The sequence below is a fragment of the Triticum dicoccoides genome, unplaced genomic scaffold (genome assembly GCF_002162155.2).
Source record: "Triticum dicoccoides isolate Atlit2015 ecotype Zavitan unplaced genomic scaffold, WEW_v2.0 scaffold173523, whole genome shotgun sequence".
NCBI lineage: Eukaryota > Viridiplantae > Streptophyta > Magnoliopsida > Poales > Poaceae > Triticum > Triticum dicoccoides.
Window position 1 is genome coordinate 1,204 of NW_021222594.1, and position 8,791 is coordinate 9,994.

Consider the following 8,791-nt stretch of genomic DNA (forward strand, 5'->3'; position numbering starts at 1 on the left):
AATCAGAAACGACAGCGATGGAAATTAGGAGGCATGCGGCAGCAGCTAATCAGATACTGTACACGCCCATGGTTTGGAACTTCAGGTACGAACTGTATATAGAGAATGGTCTGGATTGGTTTGGATTGAAAATATGTACAGTTTGGGTTGGTTTGGATTGCACCCTATGCTGTTTGGTCTAATCTGGTTTGGTTGCTGGACTTATACACATATGGATTGGGCTGGGTTTAGTCTGGATTACAAATTATTCCCAGGTTTAGGAAGGCTTGTCGCCAGAACCAAGACGAAAACAGTCACATGAGAAGCGCTAATTCTACAGGAGTTTTACCTAATGACATTACCATGCAGGGAGACCGGCTTTTCACTGAACCAGTATCCAGTTAGTTCCACGTGTATGAAAGGAGTACACATTATTAGAAGGATTCTGACAGAGGAACAGCCAAAGATGTGACCTGGTTGACCCAAAGTAACCCAACCACATACACATTCAAAAACTTTTACTAACAGAAAAATATACTCCTTGAGGACATTATGTGACGGAGGGAATATGTGTTTAAAGCATCACATATCTTCTGAAGTTACAAGACATTTGCTCCGATATAGAAAATAGAGGACAATATATTTGTATCTTTTACCAAAGCAATCAAAATAGCGTGGTTCCTAGAATTTGCTTCAAAATAGCACGCACGACTAGTAGCAACAGAAGGCTGCCTAATGAATCAAGAAATACGCGTGTGCACAGATAATGGGCACGATGCAGAGGCCGAGGGATGTCCCCTCTTTTTGAAAAGAAAAACACAGATAAAGGACCGGTGTTACCATATCCAACAGAAAGCTAAGCAAATGTAACCATGTCAATAAAAGACATAATTTGAATATTGAGTGAGCTTCTTGTAGCTAGCTAGCTACCTGTTGGCCTTTCAAGGTGTTTGGAGAAGACAGTTGGAAGTAGGAGCGTATTAGGAAAATCGTTTCTGGCATCCACACACTCAGCACAACCCACATCCGCACACTTAGCACAGTAGGAATGTCGATTGATATATGGAGTACATGACCGCATATAGGCATGCTTCATGTCAACCATGATCATCCACCCCTTGCCATTAAATTCCTCTTCCCTTAACAAGCAGCAAAGAACATCTGGGTCCTCGACGCTGACGATTGGGAACTCGGGAAGACGCTGCCGTATGCCCAGAGCTTCGTAACCACGTTGCGCCCATAGACAATCCAGGTTGATCACGCCATGTTGCTCCCACTTGAACTTGTCGGAGTTCAAAGTCCATATGGTGATTTTTTGGGAACCCTGATGCTGCTGCCCTTGGCTTCTTCTCTCGGGAAGCTGACGCCATGGCCAGTCATCCTCGATTGTCTCATGGAAGTCATTGTCAATGTGGACAAAGCGCATCTTGCCTTGGCTGATGGACACGTTCCGGAACCTCCCCGGGAACTCCCTTGGGACCCGTACCTCTGCAGGGTATTCCTTCTCTCCAGGGAAAGGTACGAAGTGGAGCGTCGGAGAACCGATAGTGGAAGAGAAGTCAGATAGCAGGACACTGCTGAAGTAGTCAACCCAGTAGAGGAAACGGCCGTCGAAAGCGAGCGCATCGTCAGTTGACCATTGGTTGGGGAGCTGACCACTGCTGCTCTTGTTCTGCTCCGGCGTGTGCCAACGTATCAGGCCAGGCGTAATGGAGATGACCTTCCAGTCTTTGGCCTCGGAGGAGGAGTTGAAGACGCAGAGTGCGCCATCCAGGACACAGAGGTCGGCGACGATGAAGCGCTTCTCCGGGAGCCGCAGGATGCCCGTGGTGAATTTACCCTTCAGGAAATGCCGCCATTTCCTATCCTTGGCGTACATAGGGAGCCGCTGCACCGATGGGGAAGGGCCGGCGGCCGTGTAGACGAACAGAGCTGCCGGCGCGCGCAAGTAGGGAAGCCGGCTCGGGTCGTAGATGTCGAAGAGGACGAGGTCCTTGTCGGTTGCCCGGAGCAGGGCATAGACGGCGTCGGAGCCTTCTCCCACCGGCCAGTGGAGGTTGAGGTAGGAGACCCCTTGTGGAGCCGCGAGGGTGAAGGACACGTAGCAGGAGCAGCCGCGGTCAATGCGGAGTCGAGCGGCGGTCTTGTTCTTGCTGACGACCAGACGAGCGGCGTCTAGGTCCTTGTGGCAGCGGGTGCGGCCCATGCGATCCAGCATCGCCCAGTCGGGGAAGACGGCGGCCTCCTCCATCGCCCAATCGGTGAAGACGTCGGTCTCCTCCTCCTCTTCCTCCTCCGCCATCTTCCAATCGGAGAGGACGACCGTCTCCTCCTCATCGGAGCTTGGCCCGGCTTCCATGGGCAGCATGGCGATCGGGATCGGGAATAAAGCAGCTGCCGCCTCCCTAGCCCAAAAGGACCCTAGGTATAAATTTTGGGCCCAGTTCGTACCGACGAGTACTTCTCGGACGACGACCAAGCACAGCTGACTGATCACGATGAAGTTCTTTTACGTTGATGAGATTGCACCGCACCCGATCAATCTTTCGCTGGCCGCGATGCAGTTTAGCCGAACCTAGGTCACGTAGAAAGGTATTGCCACAGGATTTTGTGTTGCTTCAAAACCACAGTAGTAGTACAAGTTACAGGGTGCACGCATATACTATATAGTACTCTGATGCTAACCGCCTGAAGCAATACTACTCGGATACTAATTCCTACATGGATACATACAAGAACAAGAAACCTATACACACCAACACGAGGTTATGTCGTGTGTTTTTTTTTTCGCAAGCGAGGTGTACTGTCATTGCCCGATACAGTAGGATTTTGCGTCGTCAGTTGCCATTGCTCGCATGTGCATGACGGGCTCTTATAAGAATATATTTTTAAATGAAGTTAAAAAAGAATATATTTTCAAATGTGATCACTTTCTAAAATTATATGAACAATTTTAAATTGCATGAAAAACTTTAGTTGCACAAAAAACTTCTTAAAAACTTACTACATTTTTTTTCAAACATGAAAATTTTGAATTATTTAAAATATGTGATTTAAAAAAAAAACATGAATATTTTTTAGATTCATATGACTTACTATATGTGTGAATATTTCTACATAAAAGCCGAGTTCTTGGTGTAGTGAAATCCTCTAGCACTTGACGCTCTGACTTGGTGGTTTGATTTGCAAATTTCACCAAGTTGTTCTGGGGTTGGAAGTCGGCGATTAGCGGGATGGGGTAATTCAAGTCATTGGAATCTTGCCAATTGAAATATCGTGGTTTGTCGATTACAGATGGTGAGTAGGAAATTATAAAATTCTATATCTAAAAACAGAGTAGTCGGCATAATTGAATAACAAGAACCGAAACTGAGTTTTTTACCAGCAAGGTAAAAAGGTCAGAACTGGTGGATGGGGAGGGACGGGAACGAATGGTCACAGAGTCAAGTTATACCAACTGGGCCACATTTCAAAAAAGAAAAAAGGAAACCTATCAAGTACTTAAGGCCTCCCTACAGGCTTATTACTAGAGCACCAAACAAATTCAACCAAATAAACTGGAGCAACAGACATATTCTATGTCTCCTCAATGTCAGGTACAGTATGTCAAAGGGGTGCAGAGAACATCAGGCATCTACTCTTCACGTGTGAGCAAGCCTAACAGGTTTGGAAGTTTCTCAGAATTCATGATCTTTTAGAAAAGGAGGATGACCCCCGGCTTCTGCATCTAGACGACGCATACTGCCACTTTATTATTTATTCTCACAAAACCTTACAAAGCCATACAAAAGCAAGACTAAAGCCACCGTCTAAGCAACAACTGTCACTACACCTATCCAATTGATGAAGGGGCGCAGATAGTCTGAGCCTAATACCAAACAGACATCGCAGCCAAACCTAAACATCTAAGACCTGAGGTCCCAACCAGGACGCCTGTCGGGTATGAGGCACCTACCAGTCCGATGCTCTCCTCAACCAGGACGCCTGCCAGGTATGAGGCCGCTGTAGCCATCTGCCATCAACCATCTTCAGAGTTGTACTGTTGCATGTACCGTGCCAGGTCTCTCTGCCATCGACGCCACCACGACGCCCGATAGCGTCGTCCTCCTGCGCGAGTCCATCCTCCCACATCGAACTCCGAATCTGCACTGCTCCACGCCCTCAGGATCCGTCGCCATCAGTGTATAGGATGAAGCACCGCTCCACCAAAGAATCTGTCCTCTGGTCCCTCGATCACATGTGTACCTCCAAGAATGACGCCCCCAAGGGAGGAACGACACCATAGCACCGCCGCATCCGATCAGTGGTTTCCCCCGGAGGTAGCAGAGAGTGGCCTTGGACTTCTCCACGGCGATGCCTTCAAGAAGGGAACGACACAGATAGCGCCGCCACTGCCGGCCTTAGCAGGAGCCGAAGGCAAATTTTCACCCAGATCAGTTCGAAGGGATCCAACTCTCGTGCCCGGGCCACCGTCACCACCAGCACCACGAGGCAGACCCTGGAGTACCGGCATATCAGCGAGTCGCCGGCACCACCGCATCCAGATCGCCGGCCACGCCGGGCCGCCGCCATCCCCCGTGCCGTCCGGGTCAGAGATGGAGCCGCCGACCGCGCACAGGGACCGCCGCCGCCTGCACACGCCGGAGCGCCGCCGAGATCCCGGCGCCCGGCACCGCTTGCCGAAGCCAACTGCCTGAGCACTGGCTCCACCGTGAAGCCATCAGATCGGGGAGGAAGACACACGCCGACCACCCTCGCGTACCCCGCCGCACGCCCGAGCATCGGAGCCACCGTGGCGCCATCAGATCGGGATGAGGAGGAGCCCGCGCGCTCGCCGCCTCGCGCAGACCACGCCGCCGCCAGCGTCGCAGCGCCACCAAGCAGGGGAGCCCCGCCCAGATCCATCGGCGGCCCGACCTGTCGCCGAGCCGAGCGCCGCCGCGAGGGCCGGCCGTCCCGCGCCGCCCAGGAGCCTCGCAAGGGGGGAGGGAGCCCCGCCGCCGCCGACGCACGCGCGGGCTTTGCCCGGCGACGGCCCCTGGCGGCGGCGAGGGAGAAGGAAGGCGAGGAAGGGGAGCGGCGGCGGCGATCTAGGGTTCCGCCCGGGCCGCTCGCGGGAGCGGCACGGGGGACGGGGGGCACTAGGATTCCTCGTTACCTTGCCTTGCGACATGCATTCCCATCTCGGAATTCATGATATTGTAGAAAAAACACTTTTTGTTGATCAATCGGGGTCCATCATTTTGGAGGAGATCCTTCGTCACACCGGAGCATCGTCACCGGTTCTCGGACAAATTGGTGTGAAGGTAATTGTTTTAGCGGGTGCCTGGTACATTTGGTGGCAAAGGAGTAAACTTGTCAAAGGACAGCAAGTAGCTTGGCCGGCTAGAACAACATTTGCTAATCAGGCTTTCACCTCAAACCATTCTACCGGGCGAGCAGTGAAGGCACATGAAATTTCATGGACAAAGCCACCACGGGGTTCATATAAACTTAGGGACTGTCTAGGTCTCAGTCGACTGAGACTTCGCGAAGTCTCAGTCGGCTGACGTCATCATATGTAGATTAGGCCTGTTAAGTGGCTCTCTATCTGCTGGGTTGAACCGGCTTAACACCTGGGCTGATTTCTCTTTTCCTGTTTGTTTGTTTGTTGGGCTGGGCCATGACATTGTTTGCTTGTGGGCCTGGACGACATAGGAAAAAGATAAAAAAAAACTATTTGCTGCTCTGCTTTATGAACTCTACTTTTTGACTGAACCCAGGCAAAACCCCATGCCCACAAGCATGGAGAAACTCACTAGTGTAAGGGCGTCTGATCTCTTCTCTGATTTTCTCCCCCTCCCACCTTTCCCCCCGTCTTCTCTTCTGTGATTTGTTCTAGATCTGATTTTCTTTTCTCTCTTCTCATGTTTGTAACAGCAATCCTGTAGCAGTATGGAAGATTCCTGATGGGACAGAGGTTAGAGTTATAATTTGTAGGAAAATTAGAGAAGAGGCAAAACTGAATCAAGTACTATTGGACCGCATGTGTGTTGTAGCAATTCTGACAGCAGAAAATCATTTTATTTTTAACTGTATGTCCATGAAAAATTGATGTTGGACTCCTCCCTACAAAAGTTGTATATGGATTGATTGGTTCATGTTTTAGGACAGAATATGGCTTGGTAATTAAAACAGAAATCAGTAGGGTGCTGCCCTCTCCCCTGCACAAGACACTAAAAGGAAAGACTGAACTTTTTTCAAGATTTGCTACAGTGGGGTTGTATTACAAGCATATTATCATACATGACCCTGCCTAGTGTACAGAAACAGATGAGAAAAATGTAGCATGGTTAACATCTAGTTTGGTGACTACAGAAGATCAAGAATGTATAGTGTTAACTAAGAAAAAAGAAACAGAGGCATAGAAAAAATGAACCTTTCTTGTGGATGACCAAATATACCTCAGCAATAATGTTTTCTCTTCATTTTGTAGGTGCTGGACGGAACTATGGCACAAAGAACTCCAAACAGCTGTGGACCAGGACCAGTTAATCTGCTGACACCGGTTCATGTAAGATTGATATTTTTTTGCAAAAAAGGTTGTTTCACAAGGGTGGCCAAAAAAAGGAACTTAGAACATCACTCTCCATGTGCAGCAGCCATACCTTGGTGTCCAACATGTGCAGCATCAACAAACTGTGATGAATCTGGCATCCCAACCATCTTCAAGTGCATTTGCACAACATGTATGTGCTTTCATGAACAACAAAAATAAACTCTTTAAGTTATCTGCCTTGATGAATATAATCTGGTACTCTGTTACACATCAAGTTCTAACATGCAAGAAAAGTAAAAAAATGCAGGGTCATGCCGAATGCGAGTGCCTCAGAAAATAAATAATAATAATCTCAGTATGCCGAATGCCTCAGAAAATACAAACAAGCATTGGCAATGCTCAGTGCCAAGCAAGCAATTGAAGGGACATCAAGCAATTGAAGGGACATCAGTAACAACCAAGTACAAGTACATCACATCAGAATTCAATAGTTACCTTCGAAAAAATCTCAGCTACCTACCTCTATTTCAACGTCGGCCATGGAATTTGTTCTCTTCATTTCACACTCAGAAAAGTACGAGGTCAAGCCAAACAAAAAACTAATTCGCTCCCTCAGATTCGTGATTCACACCCAGAAAAAACATAAAAAAAAACATACCCAAAAATCGTCATCTCCATTTGCAAACTCCATCCCAGAATCTAGATTCACACCATATATCCCCTAGCGGGCAAACAAACAAATCTGAGATAATAAAAGCTTGTCATAAAACTGTGGTAGAGAGTAAGTGTGGATGGTTAATGCGTTCACATATTGCTAATTGTAACTAGTAAAAGGAAACACTCCCAGATTTTCTTATGGAAATGTAAAACATCAAGTGTCTGTTTCGGTAGTTCAGACAAACAAAACCAAAACAGGCACTACAAATCCAACATTCCATGAGTTGGAGAGAGGAAGCTAAAAGCAAAACAACTTTTGAATAAATGTGGAAAATTGATGTTGAAAAGATTAAGTGATGCCTTAATTAGTCAAGACTATCAGCAGCAAATCTCCTACCTTGAGAGATACAGAAGGTAGCTAAATCCATCAACTAAAGTGGTAAAAAAACTAACAGGTGCAGATCAAACTTGCACGGTAGTACTATAGGAATACTGACCATTTACAAGCATGTTGCTTAAGTAATTCAGACATGTCTACTGACAGTGAACTTGGATACTTGTAAATTCACAACCACAGAATGTCTACTGACAGTGAACAGAATTAGACTGACGGTCTCATAAAGCACAGAAAATTCAGATGTAGTCCTACCAAGTCCCCATCTCACTGACCGGGGTGGCGCTGGAGGACGATGGAGAAAACGTCCGCGCTGCCCCTGCCCCCTTTTTGTCGGGTAGCACCACCGACGCAGCTGTTGTGCCCGAGGATCTGGACAAGTAACTCTTCTCTCCTTTAATATACTCCCCTTTTTTTGGAAAATGAGCTCCGCTGTCAGAATCAGATGCAAAAAAAAATTAGATTTTTTATTAAATCCTTGGGAAAACAAAAAAGAAAGTAAAAAGGAAAAAGGAAAAAATGTATATGATTTCAAAAAAAGAGAAAAAACACAAACTAGTTGTGAGATCAGGTGGTTGATTTGTGTTTGCGGGCATGGCAAAAAATGGCGGTGTTATGGTGCTCGTGTGACACATAGCGAGGGTAGAGGATTCACGGGGGAGCTGCCACCTTCCGATCAAGCAAAAAAGTCTAGTTGTGAAAATGTTTGTAAAGAGACATAGTTATAGTCGGGGGACCGCGCTTGCAAATTGCATGACTAGTTGCCCCCTCTCTCTTACTGCCACCCCTCCGGCAAAACAAGGCCCCTAGTTGAAACTAAGTTAGAAGACACTAAGTACGACCATGCTAGAAAGACAAAACAAGGCCCCACGTTGTGGTCACCTCTCTATCATTGCTGCCCTCTCCGACAAAATAAAGGTCCCCAATTGCAACCAAGTTAGAAGACATGCAGTTGCATGCATACTGAGGGACATGCAATTGGCCCCATGTCTCTAGACGCCGCCACCTCCGACAAAAAAATGTCCCCCAGTTGCGACCAAATTAGAAGACAAGCAGTTGCGTGCCCACTGTGGCACATGCAACTAGCACGTCTACCCATACAAAAAGAAGTAAGTCGAGTTGCAACCAAATTATAAGACATGTAGTTGTGACCATGCTCGAAGACATGCAGTTGCGTGCCTAGTGTGGGGCATGCACTTGGCCCTATCTCTCTCGACGCCCCC

At 47.7% G+C, this 8,791-nt stretch overlaps 1 long non-coding RNA gene across 2 annotated transcripts; it reads right to left on the minus strand.

Annotated features, from left to right (window-relative positions):
- Window positions 1–5,697: 5,697 nt before the first annotated feature.
- On the minus strand, window positions 5,698–7,988 carry LOC119344563. Of its 2 annotated transcripts, XR_005166736.1 has the most exons (4): window positions 7,824–7,988; window positions 6,627–6,714; window positions 6,423–6,514; window positions 5,698–5,924 (listed from the first exon to the last, which is right to left on the minus strand). It is a non-coding gene; the product is annotated as an uncharacterized LOC119344563 (long non-coding RNA). The 2 variants fall into 2 exon arrangements; XR_005166735.1 differs by having other exon boundaries at window positions 6,627–7,988.
- Between the last annotated feature and the right edge of the window lie 803 nt (window positions 7,989–8,791).